Genomic DNA, 24,516 nt, shown 5'->3' on the forward strand with positions numbered 1-24,516 from the left:
TATACTTGTTTAATCGATAAAGTTCACAAAGAACTTTGAAGAGAAATAACTCACAAGAGTATGTTTTATATAAGAGATGAGATGATTACAAATGAAATGCACTAGCCTATTTAAATTTTTTTAAAGGGTTTAGGCCGAATAGACACATGATGGTTCGGCCAAGGTTGAAACCCCTTTGAAAACACATGATTTTTGATGAAAATACATGATTTTAATGAAGATACATGCTCTTGGCCAAATGGTTATGTGTTGGTTCGGCCCTAAGGATGATTTGAATGCATTTGGAAGTTATTTGGGTGCCAAAATGGAGAGGAGGAGTCTTTGGCCGAATAGGAAGCATCCCTCGGTGTTTTGGCGCCTATTTGATGTCACGTGGAGTGCACATGCTTGAATGATGCACATGGCAGCCTAATTGAACGCACATGGGTCTTTTTGCAAGGCTTTGGTGAGGTTGCAACCATAGGATGATGTCTTGAAGTCTATGGGCAGCCTAGAGATGAACTAGCTTCAAGGTAAGCTAGGTGAGCATCTTGGTAGCTAACTAGGTGAGTTACAGCTTGACGAACTCAAGCTAGTTAGCTTTGGTATTCTCAGCTCTTCAGCTACTCTCCCAGCTACTTCCAGCTACCTTTAGTCCACTTTTCAACAATTTGGTCCAAAGCTCTCCTCTAACTAAGTTCAGCTACATGCTAGCTCCTCCAACTAAGTTGAAGCTCCTTAAGTGATGAAATGAGCTGCCATATTGTTCAAGAGCTAGTGTGAGCTACTATGCTTATCCTGTTAGCTAACCAAGCTACCATAATATGCCTTGCTTTGTGTTTCACCTATAGGAATTAACAAACAAACCAAGTAAGCAATGTGTGAGCTCATTTAAGGGAAAATGAATGCTGTCGTGAGGTGTTTGAGTGATATAAGTTATGAATGATCATCTAGAAGCTAAGATAACATGTATATAAGCTAGATAAAAGGCATAGACGTTCATGAGCTTTAAGAAAACATATATGAGCTAGAAAATAGATGCATGCATGCAAATGAGCTAAAGAATCATGGATTTAAAGCTAGTGAGCTAATGTAAACATAACATGAGCTAGAATAACATGACATGAGTTAATGAATGAATGAATACATGCTGCCATGATATGTAAATGATATACAAACATAATAAATGAATCTAAAACATACGTAAGATATAATATAAAGCTAAGTAAAGATGTGAAAACATATGTTATGCGTGAAAATCATATAATATGCAAGTGAATGATAACATATGATTATTCAAGCATAGTTTAAAATGCAAATGTATGCTCATAATAATATATATAGTATATAAATGAGTAAATATAATATAAAGTACGGAAGAACTCCCTTAGATTGATTTTGATGGATCTTCAATGATGTGAGTATGTCATGCAAAAAGTTGGTGCTAGACAGGATCACATCAAAGGGTGTCAAGTCTGCAATGTTGAATGAAGCACTGACGCCACCAAACTCACCAGGCAACTCTAATTTATAAGCATTATCATTGATCTTTTCCACAATCTGGAACGGGCCATCTCCTCGGGGTAATAATTTGGACTTTTTTTGATTTGGAAACCTCTCCTTTCTAAAGTGTACCCAAACCTAATCTCCTACTTCAAAAGTTACCCTTTTCCTTCCCTTGTTTGCTTGCTTCTCATATTGTCTAGTTCTCCTTTCAATATTGTCCTTGATGTGCTGATGGAGCCTTTTAATAAATTATGCCTTGTCCTTTCCATCTCTGTTCACTATTTGATCACACGGTAAAGGGAGTAAGTCCAAAGGAGTTAAAGGATTGAAACCATACATTACCTCAAATGGAGAATATTTTATTGTTGAATGTTTGGTTCGATTATAGGCAAACTCCACGTGCGATACACATTCATCCCAATTCTTGATGTTCTTTTTTATTATGGATCTAAGTAATGTTGACAAAACTCTATTGACTACTTCAGTTTGTCCATCCATTTAAGGATGACAAGTAGTATAAAAGAGTAGTTTTGTACCAATTTTACTCCACAATGTCCTCCAAAAGTGGCTCAAGAATTTGACATCTCTATCCGATACAATGGTTCGAGGATGTCCATGTAACATTACCACTTCCTTGAAGAATAAGTTGGTAACGTGAATAGCATCATCGGTTTTGTTATAGGGTATAAAATGAGCCATCTTGGAAAATTAGTCAACCACCATATATATCGCATCCTTTCCAACCCAAAACAAAATCCATAGAGACATCTACCCATGGCATGGTTGGTATAGGCAATGGCATGTATAACCCATGAGGCATAACTTTTGATTTCGCCTTTTTACACACTAGACACCTTTCACATACCTTTTCATATTTGGCCAAAATATGTGTTCTTTTAAGATGCTAAGTGTCTTCTCAATGCCAAAGTGTCCCATAAGTCCCCCTTCATGTGCTTCTTTGGTTAGCACTACTCGCATGGAACCTTGTGGGATACAAAGTCTTCCTTCCTTGAAAAGATACCCATCATGCTGATAATATTTGTCATAAGCATCTGTTTCACATAACTTATACATTTCTCCAAAGTCCAAATCAGTAGCATAATGTTCCCTAATGAATGAAAAACCAAGGAGTTTGGAATCCAAAGTGTTAAGTAATACATACCTGCATGAAATAGCATCTGCCACAATATTATCCTTTCCTTTCTTGTAGCAGATAACATAGGGAAATGATTCAAGGAACTCGACCCATTTGGCATTTCTCTTTTTTAGTTTGTGTTGTCCCTTGATGTGTTTTAATGCTTCATGATCAGTGTGTATAAAAAATTCCCTTGGAAATAAGTAGTGTTGCCAAGTCTCCAATGTTCGAATGAGTGCATACATCTCTTTGTCATAGATTGGATAGTTCAAGGTTGCACAATTTAGCTTTTCGCTAAAGTAAGCAATTGGTTTTCGCTCTTGACTTAAAACAACACCAATCCCAATTCCGGAAGCGTCACATTTGCCTTCAAAAATTTTCTCAAAGTTTGGCAAGGCTAATAAGGGAGCCTTAGTCAAGCAATCCTTGAGTTCCTTGAATGCTTCATCTTGTTCTTTGCCCCAAGAGAAGTTTGAATTCTTCTTAATAATCCCTGTTAAGGGGGCTGCAATAGAACTGAAGTTTGGTACAAACCTTCTGTAAAAATTGTCTAATCCATAGAAGCTCCAAACTTAACTGATGTTGATTGGGTCTGGCCATTCTTGAACTGCCTTAATCTTTTTTGGATCCACTGCTAGTCCCTGTGAACTTACAATGAAGCCTAATAAAGTAACTTGGTCAGTACAAAAAACACACTTTTTGAGGTTAGCATATAAGTGCTCTTCTCTCAAAGTGCTTAGGATAACCCTTAAATGTTCAACATGTTCACTCACGGATTTACTGTAAATCAGGATGTAATCAAAATAAATAACACTAAACTTACTGATGTAAGACTGAAGGACATGGTTCATTAGACGCATAAAGGTACCAGGGGCATTAGTTAAGCCAAAAGGCATGACTAACCACTCATATAAAACTTATTTAGTTTTGAATGCAGTTTTCCACTCATCTCCTTCCTTCATTCTAATCTGGTGGTAGCCTATTTTCAAATCAATTTTGGAGAAGATGCTGGCTCCACTAAGTTCATCAAGCATATCATTCAACCGAGGTATAGGGTGCCTATATTTTAATAGTAATATAGTTTACAACTCTACAATCCACACACATTCTCCAAGTTCCATCTTTTTTTGGTACCAACAAAACTATCATAGCACAAGGACTTAAACTTTCCCGAATGTATCCTTTGTCTAGTAGTTCTTTGAATTATCTTTGTAATTCCTTCGTTTCCTCGGGGTTACTCCTGTATGCTGATCTATTAGTAATGGTATCTCCAGGAATGAAATCAATTTGATGTTTCATTCCTCTAATTGGTGGTAATCCATCTGAAATTTCTTCAGGAAACATATATTAAAATTCCTGCAAAAGTTTAGAAACAGAAGAATGCAAACCTTCGGGAGGGTTAGTGATGCAAGACATTTTCACCTACAAAAGGGAGTACTCTTGAACATATTTATAATGAATATACTTTATATTAGTTATATACTATATGCTTTTATAATATATTTCAGTATATAACTAATATATTGTTATAGAGCTGAGTTGCCAAAAGTGATATCAATAGTAGCTGAATATGTTGTTATAGAGCTTACAAGGACTCGACTAGGAAGCTTATTCTCAAATAGCCCCATGCTTGCTAGCTAGCTCCACACTCAATCTAGCTTGGAAGGAGACACATGCACGCCCAAGATGGAGCACATGACCAGCCATCATCCCATGCACAAGGCTGCACCACAAATCTCCCTAGAACACCCATGTGCATACCATATGACCACCCCTCATGTGCCTTGCATGCGGTATCATTTAGGCACCAAGATGAAGAGCCCTCTCCCTATTCGGCCAAGCATCATCTCCCATCCAATTTGGTGCCAACTTGAAGGGACACAAGAGTTATTCAGCCAAGGGTTATTACCCTCCATTTAAACTGAACCATCATCTCTATTTGTAATTAAATTATGACTTTATAGGAAGACACAAGGCTGGCCAAAACCCCTTGTAATCATTCGGTCATGCCACTCCATTTCCTATAAATAGGAAAGAATATTTCATTTGTAACTAGACCTTTTTTATTAATATAAGTGAGATTATTCTCTTTCTTAAGTTCTGGTGACTTTTATCGATTTATCAATTATTTTTAATACTTGTGGCGTCAACCCCTTTCCCCTTGATACTTATGGTTCCTAGTTCTTATAACGAGTGGGTCAAAGTCCTTAATACCACCCCTTAAAGAAGCAATATAAAGTATGGGTCTTTGCTCTCTATAGAATTGGTTCTTCTTTGAGTCTTCTTTAAGATGCTATCCTCACAACCATCCCTTTGTTTTATCAACCATAACCCATAGCCACGTCCGCTTCCATCTCTCATTTATTAAACAACCTACCTATTCACCTATACGTTTACCACCCTTAACCATCTCATTTGAGCCATTCACTTATACAGGTTATTTTACTTCCTTCCTAGATCCACAATCAATCGATAAGGTACAAGTGCCTTACATCAAGCGGTAATTAGAGCTTTGATGGAAGAAGCAACGTACAACAACAATAAAAACAAAAAGAAGTGCAAGTGAAGTGCAAAGTGAAAGAAAACAAGAAAAATCCAGCAAAAAAAATAAAGCACTCAAAAAGAAAAAAAGCAAAGAAAAGAAAAGAAAGAAAGTAGAAGCACTCATCGACAATTCTCATCACCAAGCCATTAAAGTAAGTCTTTTTAAATTGATTGTGATGATAGAAGGTTGTGAAGTGACTTGTGTATGTAACCTATTTTGTTCTCTTCTCTCTATTTTTAAGCCACCCTTTCATTATATTTTGTTTTCCATTCCTACTAACCCTTTTGCAGCCGACGCCAAATAAGTAAAATTTAGTTGATACGATTTTGAGTAAAGTCCTCTAGAACTTGGGACAAGAGAATTGAGAGGGAAAAGGCTGGAGTGTGTGTGAGATCAGAAGAGGACAAGTAAAAGCCATTAAGTCCTAGAGTGAAAACACGAGCGGATTGAGTGACATTCAAGTTTTCCTTTGTGTGACTCGTGAGGCTTTGTGAGAGTATATTCTGGTAAGGTCTTTTACACATCTTATTCTTTTCTTATTTCACTAACCATGTCTCAAAGTCCAGGACGAACCCCTAAAAGAGAAGGTCCTAATTTGCAAACTTAAACAATCATGCATGAAATGACCAGATTGCTGAAATTAGAATTGGAGCCTTTACATGATTGTATGGATCAATTTGAAGCATCCTTAGGCAACAAAAGAGTAAATATCCCTAGAATGGAAGAAGAATTCAAAGAAGGGGAAGCTGAAGTAACATCAGTAGCATGAAGAGATGCTCATCGAAATCAGAATGACATCTTGAGCAACATCAAGGTAACCATTCCTCTATTTCAAGGACGAACCGATCCTGAAACCTATCTTGATTGGGTAATCAAGATCGAACACATTTTTTAATGTCAAAATTATACGGAGCAAAAGAAGGTTAGGCTTGCTGCTATGGAATTCATGGACTATGCCTTTATTTAGTGGGACCAATTGGTGAGTTCAAGAAGACAAAATGGTGAAGGCCCCATCACATGGGAAGAAATGAAGGCCATTATGAGAAAAAGGTCTGTGCCTACTCATTATCACCGAGATCTTTATCATAAACTACAAAATCTGAAACAAGGTAGCAAGAGCGTTGAAGATTATTTCAAAGAAATGGAGATAGCCATGATCCGAGCCAACGTTGATGAAGGCAGAGAAGCAACCATGGCAAGGTTTTTATCTAGCCTAAATCCTGATATTACTAACCTTGTTGAATTTCAGCATTATGTAGAGATTGAAGAGATGGTACATTCAGCCATGAAAATTGAACGACAACTCAAAAGGAGAACCTATAATCGGAGCAGTCCAAGTTCGACCACCAAATGGAAGCAAGACAATATCACCTTCAGGAAGCCAATTCCAGCACAAGCAAAGGATTCAATAGAAGTTACCAAGACTAAACAAGTGGGTGAATCTAGCAAGGGTAAAGAGAAGAAAACCAGTAATTTTGAGAGATTCAGAGACATCATGTTTCAAATGTTTTGTGAAAGGACATGTTTCCAGTCAATGTCCCAACCGAAATGCCATGATGGTACTTAAAAATGGAGATATTGTCTCGGATTCTGAAGAGCCTATTTATGACGAATAACTTGAAGCAATACAATAAGAAGAATCTAAAGAGAATGCAGATCATGGAGAGATGCTTGTTTCAAAAAGGTGCCTACAATCACAAACGTCTCAGGAGGATCTTCAAAGAAACAATATTTTCCATACAAGGTGCCATGTCAAGGACAAGGTTTACACTATGATTATTGATGGAGGGAGTTGCACAAACGTAGCCAGCACTCTTATGGTTGAAAAGTTGGGTTTGGCAACATTAAAGCATCCCACTCCATATAAACTCCAATGGCTCAATTAAGGAGGTGGGTTAAACGTTACCAAACTTGTTCTAATTCCTTTTTCAATTGGTAGGTACAAGGACGAGGTGCTTTGTGACATTGTCCCTATACGCCACATCTTACTTGGAAGACCATGGCAGTATAACAAAAGGGCCATTCATGATTGTTATCACAATCAATACACTTTTAAGCATGATGGATGCAAGGTAACCTTCGTGCCTTTGACACCTAAAAAGGTAAAACAAGACCAATTGTATATGCGAAAAAGTGTACAAGCATGGTGCAAATATAAACCACCAATGAAAAATGAAGATGAACGAAACACTAAAAAATGAGGGTCTCCTACGAAAATTGGTGATGATTGGAATTTAAAGACATAACTCTTCACCAAGAGTCCTAATCGTCAAAAGGTAAGTACCCCTTCATTTGAAACCTATTCTCTCCTCACTTTTCAGAACCAACGACGTGAAGGGTCACATCCAAAAGGGATATCCTTAAAAGATGATCACTCCCAAAAGGTACATGTTGGTAAATCATATTCCAAAGAAAGGCCTAAAGGGAAATCTTACGAAAGGGTACCTACTAGAAGAACACAAACGTTCAAATTATGCTTTCTTTTAGCAAAGAGACGTGAAGCTATGCAAGGACAGAATGAACTCAATTTGAGGACAAATCGCCCTGAAGAAGGGGGGATGATGCAAGCACGTTTTCACCTACAAAGGGAGTACTCTTGAACATATTTATACTGAGTCTACTTTATATTAGTTATATACTATATGCTTTTATAATACATTTCATGATAAGAATACTTGTTATGTAGTTAATAAATAACTTAGTATGAACACATCATGCACATTGTTATTTAATATATTAAGCATGTTAGAATAGTCTTATAATCATATTAAGCATGTTTATTGCATATACATCAAGGCAGCATACTTATAATTCATTTCATTAATTCATATGCATTCATATTAGCTCTTAGGCTTTATTCATTAGCTCACACATATTATGAGATGATATAATTAGCTCTTGACCTTCAAACATAGCTCACATTACCATAATCATACATGGCAGCAATGTATTTAGCTCATATGAGCTCAATGTCATGGACTTACCTTGTTTTCTTGCACATGTAGGTACATTGGATTGTGACACACGTTGAGGTAGCTTGGTGGATGATTTGGACATCATATGCAGCTCACAAACAGCTCAAAAAGTAAATGGCAGCTCATGGAACACTAAGGAAAGCTCAATTCAGCTGGAGGAGCTTAAGGCTAGCTAAACTCAATTAATTGGACTATTTGGAGTTGAGTTGCCGAATGTGATATTAATGGTAGCTAAATATAGCTGAACACGCTGTTATAGAGCTTACAAGGACTTGGCTAGGAAGCTTGTTCACAAACAGCCCCATGCTTGCTAGCTAGCTCCACACTCAACCTAGCTTGGAAGGAGATAAATGCACGCCCAAGATGGAGCACATGACCACCCATCATCCCATGCACAAGGCTACACCAAAAAGCTCCCTAGAACACCCATGTGTGTACTATATGACTAGCCCTCATGTGATACAGTTCAACCTAGCCTCACTTGGATGGATGGTGATGTCAAGGTTGTACCTTTGATTGTTTCTATCTAGGAAAGCAACAAGTATCCTGCACAAACAAGAAAGCTAAAAAAATGGTTAAATGAAAGTAATGAAATGGAAAGATAAATATGGCAGCGGAAAATATATATATAAGTTGGTGATATATTTAAAGGAAATGATGAAGTATGGTAATGGAAGTAGAATGAACGTGATGGAGATGAATATGAAAAGTAGTATCTCAAAGAAGACTCAAAGAAGAACCAATGTTAAAGAACAAAGACCCAGACTTTATATTTCTTCTTTAAAGGATGGTAAACAAGGACTTTGACCCACTATCTATAAAGAGATAGGAACCAGAAGTATCATGGTGACATAGATAGGGGTGACGCCACAAGCATAAGCTTGATAAGTCGATAAAGTTTACTTAAGAACTGAAGAGAGAAACTCTCACAAATATTTGATTAAACAAAGTGAATTGGTTTCTTTTACAAATGAATGGAAATCTATTTATAGGCCTAAGAGTGCATGGTGTGAATACAAAACATTTAATGAGTGAACCTTCATGGATGAGTGTTCATACTTTAAGTAGATACAAAGCATGGCTCAGGTGAATGAATTTTGATGAATGGATGTTCATCTTTTAATGGAATACATCCTTTGGCCGAATTCATCCCACCTTGTGTGAACTTGTTGATTTGTCTTCTATGGATGAATGTTCATGAATGTATCTTGGCTGAAATTCTTCCCCCTTGTGTGAACATGACTATTTGGCTTCTTGCATGAATATGAATGAATGGATGAATTTAAAAGCCTTTGAATGAATCCTTGCACCTCCTCACAAATGTTCTGATTCATTTTAATATTCTTTTCTCGTCCATGCATATCTTCATTAATTCCTCCCATGCATAAGTGCTTTGAAGGAGATGAATGGTTGCAAATCCCTTATTAATTTATAGCCTGCACTGTCTTCAGTAATCTGAGCATATCTCAAGCTCCCGATATCGGATTGATGTGATTTAAAAATGCGTTGGAAAGCTACGAGATAGGGGATTAAATGTTAAGAAGACTTCATCACCCAAAGATGCTTAGAACATGTTCAAAAATTTAGATCAATCTGACTGACGTGAACTGTCCAACCAACTCTTCAATTGCCTTTAGTCTTCTTAGCATCCAATGACCCTAGACAAAGTATGTAAACAAATAATTAGATAGGAATTGAGCTATGATAATTGTGAATGCATGCTTCCACATATGTTAATAATGCAAATGAGCTAACTATGAATGCATATGCATTGAATGAGTTATATAAAGATGTAAATTAATAAGTCATGCATGAATATCATATATTATACATATAAATGACAACATATAACATTCAAGCATAATTAAGAATAAGATAAACATTCACATGACATGTAATGCATAAATAAGTAAATAAATAATAAAATAAGGCAAGACTCCCTTAGAATCATCTTGGAAGAACTTCAAAGTTGTGAGCATGTTTTGTTTGAACTTGGTGGTCGGTAGGATCACGTCATCCCCCCTTCTTTAAGGCGATTTATCCCCAAATCGATGCTTTGTACATAAGGGAATAACTTTGATCTTCGTTTGAATGGAAATTCTTTCATTCTCATCTTGCATCGTTTTCTTTGCTCAAAATGCTTCACATGTTCAAGTCTTTGCTTTTGAATCAACAATCTGAAAAATAGAACAAAGTTAGAAGTAGATAATTTAGAATCAAAGGAAAGGAAATGATTAAATTCATGAATGAATGAGTTTGGACTCTTAATGTTCTCCATGGTTAGGTTCATTAAATCTTCCCTTTTATAAGGTGCATTCAATCTTGAGTATGAGGTGAATACACATTGAAGGTTAATGAACATGTTCTTTATAATTTCAAGTGACACATCTTTTGGAATTTCAAAAGATATGATGCTTGAATCATCTTGAATGTCCCTTGGAATAACCTGCAAATTCAAAGAATGAATAGAAGAAAAAAATTGATTAGTATAAAGCAAAGATTCCTTTTCCTCGCATTCTTTTCTTTCATGCTCATGTTTTTCAACACACTCATCTTCACTCTCAATGCTCTTACTCTTATTTTCAATTACTCCAATGGCTTTCTCACGAAAAGTCACACTCTCATTTTCAACTCCAAATGTCTTGGTTTTCTCACAATGTTCTTCTTTGATTTGTGCACGTTTAACTCCATCATATCTTTTAACTACAACCTCACTTGGAATCTTTTCATTTTCTCTTCCACACGTACTTCCCCCTTTGCTCCCAAATTCAATCTTTTCAACTTTTTCATTTTTGACTCCAACGTTTCTCACATCAATTTTCTCATTTTCATTTTGATCTCCATCCACTGTTATTTGTTTCTCACGTGAAACTACTCTTTCAACTTTCTTCATGGGTTTAGTTTTCTTCCTGATGTGATCATGTTTTGCACCAACTTTCTTCATGACACACTCACATCATTGAAGATTCATCATGCTCAATATAAGGGAGTTATACCATACTTTATATTATATTTACTTATTTATGCACTATATATTATTATGAGCATACATTTGCATCTTAAACTATGCTTGAATAATCATATGTTATCATTCACTTGCAACTATATGATTTTCATGCATAACATATGTTTTCACATCTTACTTAGCTTTATATTATGTTTACATATGTTTTAGATTCATTTATTATGTTTTCATTTCATTTAGATATCATGGCAGCATGTATTCATTCATTCATTAACTCATGTCATGTTATTCTAGCTCATGTTATGTTTACATTAGCTCACTAGCTTTAAATCCATGATTCTTTAGCTCAGTTACATGCATGCATCTATTTTCTAACTCATATATGTTTTCTTAAAGCTCATAAACGTACTATGCCTTTTATCTAGCTTATATACATGTTATCTTAGCTTCTAGATGATCATACATAGCTTATATCACTCAAACACCTCACGACAACATGCATTTTACCTTAAATGAGCTCACACATTGCTTACTTGGTTTGTTTGTTAATTCCTATAGGTGAAACACAAAGCAAGGCATATTATGGTAGCTTGGTTAGCTAAAAGGATAAGCATAGCAGCTCACACTAGCTCTTGAACATTATGGCATCTCATTTCATCACTTAAGGAGCTTCAACTTAGCTGGAGGAGCTAGCATGTAGCTGAACCTAGTTGGAGGAGAGCTTTGGACCAAATTGTTGAAAAGTGGACTAAAGGTAGCTGGAAGTAGCTGGGAGAGTAGCTGAGGAGCTGAGAAGACCAAAGCTAACTAGCTTGAGTTCATCAAGCTATAACTCACTTAGTTAGCTACAAAGACACTCACCTAGCTTACCTTGAAGCTAGTTCATCTCTAGGCTGCCCATGGACTTCAAGACATCATCCTATGGTTGCAACCTCACCAAAGCCTTGCAAGAAGACCCATGTGCGTTCAAGTAGGATGCCATGTGCATCATTCAAGCATGTGCACTACATGTGACATCAAATTGGCGCCAAAACACCAAGGGATGCTTTCTATTCAACCAAAGACTCATTCCTCTCCATTTTGGCACCCAAATAACTTCTAAATGCATTCAAATCATCCTTAGGGCCGAACCAACACATAAACATTCGGCCAAGAGCATGTATCTTCATTAAAATCATGTATTTTCATCAAAAATCATGTATTTTCAAAGGGGTTTCAACCTTGGCCGAACATCATGTGTCTATTCAGCCTAAACCCTTTGAAAAACTATAAATAGGCTAGTGCATTTCATTTGTAATCATCTCATCTCATATATTAAAAATTACTCTTGTGAGTTAATTTCTCTTCAAAGTTCTTTGTGAACTTTATCGATTAAGCAAGTATAATTTCCTATACTTGTGGCGTCATTCCTTCCAAATTGATTCCTAAATTCCTAGATTAATATCTAGTGGGTTGAAGACACTATCACCACCCCTCAAGCAAGTTTGTGAAGATCGGGATTGTGCTCTTTAGCATTGTTTCATCTTAGGCGTGTTTCAGATACAAATCACTACCATTTCCATTTCATCAACATCCATCAAGACCATCAATTCCACAGCCATCTCTTTCATTTCTTTCTATTTCATTTCCTTTATTATTTATTCATTTATTAAGACCATTATTAATATCATTTCTTTCTTATATTTATTGCAGCCAAGCTTATAATTCAAGGACATCAGTACTTGTCAATCCTAGATCGGGACACAATAAGGCTATCTACTCTTTTCCTCAAAGTGTGTAGATTCGCCTTACATCACTTCCATTCCTCTATACGTGATTTGACGATAACTTGGCATTCATGGACTTGATTTGGGCACATTAGAACCAACGCGATCTTTCTCCCTTGGTGTTTGAATGAATATTTGCTGGAGAACCCATCATACAATGCTTGTTTATCAAACTGTCAAGGTCGACCGAAAAGAAGATGGCTTGAATTAATGGAGGCAACATCACAAGAGACTTCATCTTCATATCTCCCAATTGAAAAGGGCATAAGTACTTGCTCTATGACTTCGAACTCTTCATCTTCATTTAATCTTTGCAAAACGTATAGGCTGGGATGTTTGAATGTTGTAAGTCCCAACTTCTTGACCATGTATGTGCTTGCAATGTTTGTACAACTTTCACTATCAATGGCTACAAGACATACTTTGCCATCTTTACCGTTTACATGGCAACGAGTATGAAATGCATTCTCTCTTTGTTGAATGTTCTCTATTGCTTGGGAAGAGGAAAGATCAAAAAACATTGTAAGTAAAAATTTGAAATGTGAAAATTAGGACCTTACCAAATTTCACACAACAAAACCTCACAGTCACTCCAAAAAAACATTGTGATGTCACTCCACTCAAGCACTCGTGTTTCACTCGGGAATATGTATTTGGCTTTTGTAATTCCCCTTCTGATCTCACACACTTGATTAGCCTTTTTCCACTCGTTCCTCTCTTGTAAAGTTCTTAAAAGAACTAACTCGAGATCTTTCAATTCCTATGGATGACGGCTGAAAAATTTGTTAGTGTAGTGGAAAATAATAGAAAGGTAGAAAGATTAAATAATGAAGGGTGGTCTTATAAAAGGAAGAAAAAGAAAGAAATGTTCACTTACTATGCAAAGATACTCACCACCTTCCTAGAAGAAACAATCAAAGGTCTTGAAGACTTCTTTAGGATCGTCTGGAATGATGATGTTGCTTGCCACCTTTGGCACCTCTTTGCATTTTGCTTTCTTTGTTTCCTTTCTTTAGTTTTTCTTCACTTGGAATCCCTTGTTGATGTTGCGATTAACTTGCTGATTTTTTTTGCACTTCTCTTTTTGATTTTCTTTTTATTGAATAGTAGGATGTTGCTTTTGCTTGTTCTTGTTGTAATCCACCTTAGCTCTGATTACCGTATGATACAGTTCAACCTAGCCTCACTTGGATGGATGGTGAATTCAAGGTTGTACCTTTGATTGTTTCGATCTAGGAAAGCAACAAGTATCCTGCACAAACAAGAAAGCTAAAAAAATGGTTAAATGAAAGTAATGAAATGGAAAGATAAATATGGTAGCGGAATATATATATATAAGTTGGTGATATGTTTAAAGGAAATGATGAAGTATGGTAATGGAAGTAGAATGAACGTGATGGAGATGAATATGAAAAGTAGTATCTCAAAGAAGACTCAAAGAAGAACCAATGTTAAAGAACAGAGACCCAGACTTTATATTGCGTCTTTAAGGGATGGTAAACAAGGACTTTGACCCACTATCTATAAAGAGATAGGAACTAGAAGTATCAGGGTGACATAGATAGGGGTGACGCCACAAGCATAAGCTTGATAAGTCGATAAAGTTCACTTAAGAACTAAAGAGAGAAACTCTCACAAATATTTGATTAAACAAAGTGAATTGGTTTCTTTTACAAATGAATGGAAATCTATTTATAGGCCTAAGAGTGCATGGTGTGAATACAAAACATTTAATGAGTGAACCTTCATGGATGAGTGTTCATACTTTAAGTAGATACAAAGCATGGCTTAGGTGAATGAATTTTGATGAATGGATGTTCATCTTTTAATGGAATAAATCCTTTGGCCAAATTCATCCAACCTTGTGTGAACTTGTTGATTTGTCTTCTATGGATGAATGTTCATGAATGTATCTTGGCTGAAATTCTTCCCCCTTGTGTGAACATGACTATTTGGCTTCATGCATGAATATGCATGAATGGATGAATTTAAAAGCCTTTGAATGAATCATTTCACCTCCTCATAAATGTTCTTATTCATTTTAATATTCTTTTCTCGTCCATGCATATCTTCATTAATTCCTCCCATGCATAAGTCCTTTGAAGGAGATGAATGGTTGCAAATCCCGTATTAATTTCCAGCTTGCACTGTCTTCAGTAATCTGAACATATCTCAAGCTCCCGATATCGGATTGATGTGATTTAAAAATGCGTTAGAAAGCTACGAGATAGGGGATTAAATGTTACGAAGACTTAATCACCCAAAGATGCTTAGAACATGTTCAAAAATGTAGATCAATCTGACTAACGTGAACTATCTAACCAACTCTTTAATTGCCTTTAGTCTTCTTAGCATCCAATGACCCTAGAAAAAGTATGTAAACAAATAATTAGATAGGAATTGAGCTATGATAATTGTGAATGCATGCTTCCACATATGTTAATAATGCAAATGAGCTAACTATGAATGCATATGCATTGAATGAGTTATATAAAGATGTGAATTAATAAGTCATGCATGAATATCATATATTATACTTATAAATGACAACATATAACATTCAAGCATAATTAAGAATAAGATAAACATATTCACATGACATGTAATGCATAAATAAGTAAATAAATAATAAAATAAGGCAAGACTCCCTTAGAATCATCTTGGAAGAACTTCAAAATTGTGAGCATGTTTTGTCTGAACTTGGTGGTCGGTAGGATCACATCATCCCCCCCTTCTTTAAGGTGATTTGTCCCCAAATCGACGCTTTGTACATAAGGGAATAACTTTGATCTTCGTTTGAATGGAAATTCTTTCATCCTCATCTTGCATCATTTTCTTTGCTCAAAATGCTTCACATGTTCAAGTCTTTGCTTTTGAATTAACAATCTGAAAAATAGAACAAAGTTAGAAGTAGATAATTTAGAATCAAAGGAAAGGAAAGGATTAAATTCATGAATGAATGAGTTTGGACTCTTAATGTTCTCCATGGTTAGGTTCATTGAATCTTCCCTTTTATAAGGTGCATTCGAACTTGACTATGAGGTGAATGCACTTTGAAGGTTAATGAACATGTTCTTTATAATTTCAAGTGACACATCCTTTGGAATTTCAAAAGATATGATGCAGGAATCATCTTGAATGTCCCTTGGAATAACCTGCAAATTCAATGAATGAATAGAAGAAAAAAAAATTGATTAGTATAAAGCAAAACTTCCTTTTCCTCGCATTCTTTTCTTTCATGCTCATGTTTTTCAACACACTCATCTTCACTCTCAATGCTCTTACTCTTATTTTCAATTACTCCAATGGCTTTCTCACGAAAAGTCTCACTCTCATTTTCAACTCCAAATGTCTTGGTTTTCTCACAATGTTCTTCTTTGATTTGTGCATGTTCAACTCCATCATATCTTTTAACTACAACCTCACATGGAATCTTTTCATTTTCTCTTGCACACGTGCTTCCCCCTTTGCTCCCAAATTTAATCTTTCCAACTTTCTCATTTTTGACTCCAACGTTTCTCACATCAATTTTCTCATTTTCATTTTGATCTCCCTCCACTGTTATTTGTTTCTCACGTGAAACTTCTCTTTCAACTTTCTTCATGGGTTTAGTTTTCTTCCATTCCTCTATACGTGATTTGACGATAACTTGGCATTCATGGACTTGATTTGGGCACATTAGAACCAACGCGATCTTTCTCCCTTGGTGTTTGAATGATTATTTGTAGGAGAACCCATCATACAATGCTTGTTTATCAAACTGCCAAGGTCGACCGAAAAGAAGATGGCTTGAATTAATGGAGGCAACATCACAAAAGACTTCATCTTCATATCTCCCAATTGAAAAGGGCACAAGTACTTGCTCTATGACTTCGAACTCTTCATCTTCATTTAATCTTTACAAAACGTATGGCCTGGGATGATTGAATGTTGTAAGTCCCAACTTCTTGACCATGTATGTGCTTGCAATGTTTGTACAACTTCCACTATCAATGGCTACAAGACATACTTTGCCATCTTTACCGTTTACATGGCAACGAGTATGAAATGCATTCTCTCTTTGTTGAATGTTCTCTATTGCTTGGGAAGAGGAAAGATCAAATAACATTGTAAGTAAAAATTTGAAATGTGAAAATTAGGACCTTACCAAATTTCACACAACAAAACCTCACAGTCACTCCAAAAAAACATTTTGATGTCACTCTACTCAAGCACTCGTGTTTCACTCGGGAATATGTCTTTGGCTTTTGTAATTCCCCTTCTGATCTCACACACTCGATTAGCCTTTTTTCACTCGTTCCTCTCTTGTAAAGTTCTTAAAAGAACTAACTCGAGATCTTTCAATTCCTATGGATGACGGCTGAAAAATTTGTTAGTGTAGAGGAAAATAATAGAAAGGTAGAAAGATTAAATAATGAAGGGTGGTCTTATAAAAGGAAGAAAAAGAAAGAAAGGTTCACTTACTATGCAAAGATACTCACCACCTTCCTAGAAGAAACAATCAAAGGTCTTGAAGACTTCTTTAGGATCGTCTGGAATGATGATGTTGCTTGTCACCTTTGGCACCTCTTTGCATTTTGCTTTCTTTGTTTCCTTTCTTTAGTTTTTCTTCACTTGGAATCCCTTGTTGATGTTGGGATTAACTTGCTGATTTTTTTTGCACTTCTCTTTTTGATTTTCTTTTTATTGAATGGTAGGATGTTGCTTTTGCTTGTTCTTGTTGTAATCCACCTTAGCTCTGATTACCATATGATACAGTTCAACCTAGCCTCACTTGGATGGATGGTGAATTCAAGGTTGTACCTTCGATTGTTTCGATCTAGGAAAGCAACAAGTATCCTGCACAAACAAGAAAGCTAAAAAAATGGTTAAATGAAAGTAATGAAATGGAAAGATAAATATGGCAGCGGAATATATATATATAAGTTGGTGATATGTTAAAAGTAAATGATGAAGTATGGTAATGGAAGTAGAATGAACGTGATGGAGATGAATATGAAAAGTAGTATCTCAAAGAAGACTCAAAGAAGAACCAATGTTAAAGAACAGAGACCCAGACTTTATATTGCTTCTTTAAGGGATGGTAAACAAGGACTTTGACCCACTATCTATAAAGAGATAGGAACTAGAAGTATCAGGGTGACATAGATAGGGGTGACGCCACAAGCATAAGCTTGATAAGTCGATAAAGTTCACTTAAGAACTAAATAGAGAAACTCTCACAAATATTTGATTAAACAAAGTGAATTGGTTTCTTTTACAAATGAATGGAAATCTATTTATAGGCCTAAGAGTGCATTGTTTGAATACAAAACATTTAATGAGTGAACCTTCATCGATGAGTGTTCATACTTTAAGTAGATACAAAGCATGGCTTAGGTAAATGAATTTTGATGAATGGATGTTCATCTTCTAATGGAATACATCCTTTGGCCAAATTCATCCCACCTTGTGTGAACTTGTTGATTTGTCTTCTATGGATGAATGTTCATGAATGTATCTTGGCTGAAATTCTTCCCCCTTGTGTGAACATGACTATTTGGCTTCATGCATGAATATGCATGAATGGATGAATTTAAAAGCCTTTGAATGAATCCTTGCACCTCCTCACAAATGTTCTGATTCATTTTAATATTCTTTTCTCATCAATGCATATCTTCATTAATTCCTCCCATGCATAAGTCCTTTGAAGGAGATGAATGGTTGCAAATCCCGTATTAATTTCCAGCCTGCACTGTCTTCAGTAATCTGAACATATCTCAAGCTCCCGATATCGGATTGATGTGATTCAAAAAGAGTTGGAAAGCTACGAGATAGGGGATTAAATGTTACGAAGACTTAATCACCCAAAGATGCTTAGAACATGTTAAAAAATGTAGATCAATCTGACTGACGTGAACTATCTAACCAACTCTTCAATTGCCTTTAGTCTTCTTAGCATCCAATGACCGTAGAAAAAGTATGTAAACAAATAATTAGATAGGAATTGAGCTATGATAATTGTGAATGCATGCTTCCACATATGTTAATAATGCAAATGAGCTAACTATGAATGCATATGCATTGAATGAGTTATATAAAGATGTGAATTAATAAGTCATGCATGAATATCATATGTTATACATATAAATGACAACATATAACATTCAAGCATAATTAAGAATAAGATAAACATATTCACATGACATGTAATGCATAAATAAGTAAATAAATAATAAAATAAGGCAAGACTCCCTTAGAATCATCTTGGAAGAACTTCAAAGTTGTGAGCATGTTTTGTCTGAACTTGGTGGTCGGTAGGATCACATCATCCCCCCTTCTTTAAGGTGATTTGTCCCCAAATCGATGCTTTGTACATAAGGGAATAACTTTGATCTTCGTTTGAATGGAAATTCTTTCATTCTCATCTTGCATCGTTTTCTTTGCTCAAAATGCTTCACATGTTCAAGTCTTTGCTTTTGAATTAACAATCTGAAAAATAGAACAAAGTTAGAAGTAGATAATTTAGAATCAAAGGAAAGGAAAGGATTAAATTCATGAATGAATGAGTTTGAACTCTTAATGTTCTCCATGGTTAGGTTCATTGAATCTTCCCTTTTATAAGGTGCATTCGATCTTGACTATGAGGTGAATGCACTTTGAAGGTTAATGAACATGTTCTTTATAATTTCAAGTGACACATCTTTTGGAATTTCAAAAGATATGATGCATGAATCATCTTGAATGTCCCTTGGAATAACTTAAAAATTCAATGAATGAGTAGAAGAAAAAAATTGATTAGTATAAAGCAAAACTTCCTTTTCCTCGCATTCTTTTCTTTCATGCTCATGTTTTTCAACACACTCATCTTCACTCTCAATGCTCTTACTCTTATTTTCAATTACTCCAATGGCTTTCTCACGAAAAGTCACACTCTCATTTTCAACTCCAAATGTCTTGGTTTTCTCACAATGTTCTTCTTTGATTTGTGCATGTTCAACTCCATCATATCTTTTAACTTCAACCTCACTTGGAATCTTTTCATTTTCTCCTGCACACGTGCTTCCCCCTTTGCTCCCAAATTCAATCTTTTCAACTTTCTCATTTTTGACTCCAACGTTTTCACATCAATTTTCTCATTTTCATTTTGATCTCCCTCCACTGTTATTTGTTTCTCACGTGAAACTTCTCTTTCAACTTTCTTCATGGGTTTAGTTTTCTTCCATTCCTCTATACGTGATTTGACGATAACTTGGCATTCATGGACTTGATTTGGGCACATTAGAACCAACGCGATCTTTCTCCCTTGGTGTTTGAATGATTATTTGTAGGAGAACCCATCATACAATGCTTGTTTATCTAACTGCCAAGGTCGACTGAAAAGAAGATGGCTTGAATTAATGGAGGCAACATCACAAAAGACTTCATCTTCAAATCTCCCAATTGGAAAGGGCACAAGTACTTGCTCTATGACTTCGAACTCTTCATCTTCATTTAAACTTTGCAAAACGTATGGGCTGGGATGTTTGAATGTTGTAAGTCCCAACTTCTTGACCATGTATGTGCTTGCAATGTTTGTACAACTTCCACTATCAATGGGTACAAGACATACTTTGCCATCTTTACCGTTTACATGGCAACGAGTATGAAATGCATTCTCTCTTTGTTGAAAGTTCTCTATTGCTTGTGATGAAGAAAGATCAAATAACATTGTAAGTAAAAATTTGAAATGTGAAAATTAGGACCTTACCAAATTTCACACAACAAAACCTCACAGTCACTCCAAAAAAAACATTTTGATGTCACTCCACTCAAGCACTCGTGTTTCACTCGGGAATATGTCTTTGGCTTTTGTAATTCCCCTTCTGATCTCACACACTCGATTAGCCTTTTTCCACTCGTTCCTCTCTTGTAAAGTTCTTAAAAGAACTAACTCGAGATCTTTCAATTCCTATGGATGACTTCTTTAGGATCGTCTGGAATGATGATGTTGCTTGTCACCTTTGGCACCTCTTTGCATTTTGCTTTCTTTGTTTCCTTTCTTTAGTTTTTCTTCACTTGGAATCCCTTGTTGATGTTGGGATTAACTTGCTGATTTTTTTTGCACTTCTCTTTTTGATTTTCTTTTTATTGAATGGTAGGATGTTGCTTTTGCTTGTTCTTGTTGTAATCCACCTTAGCTCTGATTACCATATGATACAGTTCAACCTAGCCTCACTTGGATGGATGGTGAATTCAAGGTTGTACCTTTGATTGTTTCGATCTAGGAAAGCAACAAGTATCCTACACAAACAAGAAAGCTAAAAAAATGGTTAAATGAAAGTAATGAAATGGAAAGATAAATATGGCAGCGGAAAATATATATATAAGTTGGTGATATGTTTAAAGGAAATGATGAAGTATGATAATGGAAGTAGAATGAACGTGATGGAGATGAATATGAAAAGTAGTATCTCAAAGAAGACTCAAAGAAGAACCAATGTTAAAGAACAGAGACCCAGACTTTATATTGCTTCTTTAAGGGATGGTAAACAAGGACTTTGACCCACTATCTATAAAGAGATAGGAACTAGAAGTATCAGGGTGACATAGATAGGGGTGACGCCACAAGCATAAGCTTGATAAGTCGATAAAGTTCACTTAAGAACTAAAGAGAGAAACTCTCACAAATATTTGATTAAACAAAGTGAATTGGTTTCTTTTACAAATGAATAGAAATCTATTTATAGGCCTAAGAGTGCATGGTGTGAATACAAAACATTTAATGAGTGAACCTTCATGGATGAGTGTTCATACTTTAAGTATATACAAAGCATGGCTTAGGTGAATGAATTTTGATGAATGGATGTTCATCTTTTAATGGAATAAATCCTTTGGCCAAATTCATCCCACCTTGTGTGAACTTGTTGATTTGTCTTCTATGGATGAATGTTCATGAATGTATCTTGGCTGAAATTCTTCCCCCTTGTGTGAACATGACTATTTGGCTTCATGCATGAATATGCATGAATGGATGAATTTAAAAGCCTTTGAATGAATCCTTGCACCTCCTCACAAATGTTCTGATTCATTTTAATATTCTTTTCTCGTCCATGCATATCTTCTTTAATTCCTCCCATGCATAGTCCTTTGAAGGAGATGAATGGTTGCAAATCCCGTATTAATTTCCAGCCTGCACTGTCTTCAGTAATCTGAGCATATCTCAAGCTCTCGATATCGGATTGATGTGATTCAAAAAGAGTTTGAAAGCTACGAGATAGGGGATTAAATGTTACGAATAACATGTTCAAAAATGTAGATCAATCTGACTAACGTGAACTATCTAACCAACTCTTCAATTGCCTTTAGTCTTCTTAGCATCCAATGGCCCTAGACAAAGTATGTAAGCAAATAATTAGATAGGAATTGAGCTATGATAATTGTGAATGCATGCTTCCACATATGTTAATAATGAAAATGAGCTAACTATGAATGCATATGCATTGAATGAGTTATATAAAGATGTGAATTAATAAGTCATGCATGAATATCATATATTATACATATAAATGACAACATATAACATTCAAGCATAATTAAGAATAAGATAAACATATTCACATGACATGTAATGCATAAATAAGTAAATAAATAATAAAATAAGGCAAGACTCCCTTAGAATCATCTTGGAAGAACTTCAAAGTTGTGAGCATGTTTTGTCTGAGCCTGGTGGTCGGTAGGATCACATCATCCCCCCCTTCTTTAAGGCGATTTGTCCCCAAATCGATGCTTTGTACATAAGGGAATAACTTTGATCTTCGTTTGAATGGAAATTTTTTCATTCTCATCTTGCATCGTTTTCTTTGCTCAAAAAGCTTCACATGTTGAAGTCTTTGCTTTTGAATTAGCAATCTGAAAAATAGAACAAAGTTAGAAGTAGATAATTTAGAATCAAAGGAAAGGAAAGGATTAAATTCATGAATGATTGAGTTTGGACTCTTAATGTACTCCATGGTTAGGTTCATTGAATCTTCCCTTTTATAAGGTGCATTCGATCTTGACTATGAGGTGAATGCACTTTGAAGGTTAATGAACATGTTCTTTATAATTTCAAGTGACACATACTTTGGAATTTCAAAAGATATGATGCATGAATCATCTTGAATGTCCCTTGGAATAACCTACAAATTCAAAGAATGAATAGAAGAAAAAAATTGATTAGTATAAAGCAAAACTTCCTTTTCCTCGCATTCTTTTCTTTCATGCTCATGTTTTTCAACACACTCATCTTCACTCTCAATGCTCTTATTCTTATTTTCAATTACTCCAATGGCTTTCTCACGAAAAGTCACACTCTCATTTTCAACTCCAAATGTCTTGGTTTTCTCACAATGTTCTTCTTTGATTTGTGCATGTTCAACTCCATCATATCTTTTAACTACAACCTCACTTGGAATCTTTTCATTTTCTCTTCCACACGTGCTTCCCCCTTTGCTCCCAAATTCAATCTTTTCAACTTTCTCATTTTTGACTCCAACGTTTTCACATCAATTTTCTCATTTTCATTTTGATCTCCCTCCACTGTTATTTGTTTCTCACGTGAAACTTCTCTTTCAACTTTCTTCATGGGTTTAGTTTTCTTCCATTCCTCTATACGTGATTTGACGATAACTTGGCATTCATGGACTTGATTTGGGCACATTGGAACCAACGCGATCTTTCTTCCTTGGTGTTTGAATGATTATTTGTAGGAGAACCCATCATACAATGCTTGTTTATCAAACTGCCAAGGTCGACTGAAAAGAAGATGGCTTGAATTAATCGAGGCAACATCACAAAAGACTTCATCTTCATATCTCCCAATTGAAAAGGGCACAAGTACTTGCTCTATGACTTCGAACTCTTCATCTTCATTTAATATTTGCAAAACGTATGGGCTGGGATGTTTGAATGTTGTAAGTCCCAACTTCTTGACCATGTATGTGCTTGCAATGTTTGTACAACTTCCACTATCAATGGCTACAAGACATACTTTGTCATATTTACCGTTTACATGGCAACGAGTATGAAATACATTCTCTCTTTGTTGAATGTTCTCTATTGCTTGGGAAGAGGAAAGATCAAATAACATTGTAAGTAAAAATTTGAAATGTGAAAATTAGGACCTTACCAAATTTCACACAACAAAACCTCACGGTCACTCCAAAAAAAAATTGTGATGTCACTCCACTCAAGCACTCGTGTTTCACTCGGGAATATGTCTTTGGCTTTTGTAATTCCCCTTCTGATCTCACACACTCGATTAGCCTTTTTCCACTCGTTCCTCTCTTGTAAAGTTCTTAAAAGAACTAACTCGAGACCTTTCAAGTGCTGTGGACAACGGCTGAAAAATTTGTTAGTGTGGAGGAAAAAATAGAAAGGTATAAAGATTAAATAATGAAGGGTGGTCTTATAAAAGGAATAAAAAGAAAGAATGGTTCACTTACTATGCAAAGATACTCACCACCTTCCTAGAAGAAACAATCAAAGGTCTTGAAGACTTCTTTAGGATCGGTTGGAATGATGATGTTGCTTGTCACCTTTAGCACCTCTTTGCATTTTGCTTTCTTTGTTTCCTTTCTTTAGTTTTTCTTCACTTGGAATCCCTTGTTGATGTTGGGATTAACTTGCTGATTTTTTTTTTGCAC

This window comes from Hibiscus syriacus, unplaced genomic scaffold (genome assembly GCF_006381635.1).
Source record: "Hibiscus syriacus cultivar Baekdansim isolate YM2019G1 unplaced genomic scaffold, ASM638163v2 tig00005406_pilon, whole genome shotgun sequence".
NCBI classification, from domain to species: domain Eukaryota; kingdom Viridiplantae; phylum Streptophyta; class Magnoliopsida; order Malvales; family Malvaceae; genus Hibiscus; species Hibiscus syriacus.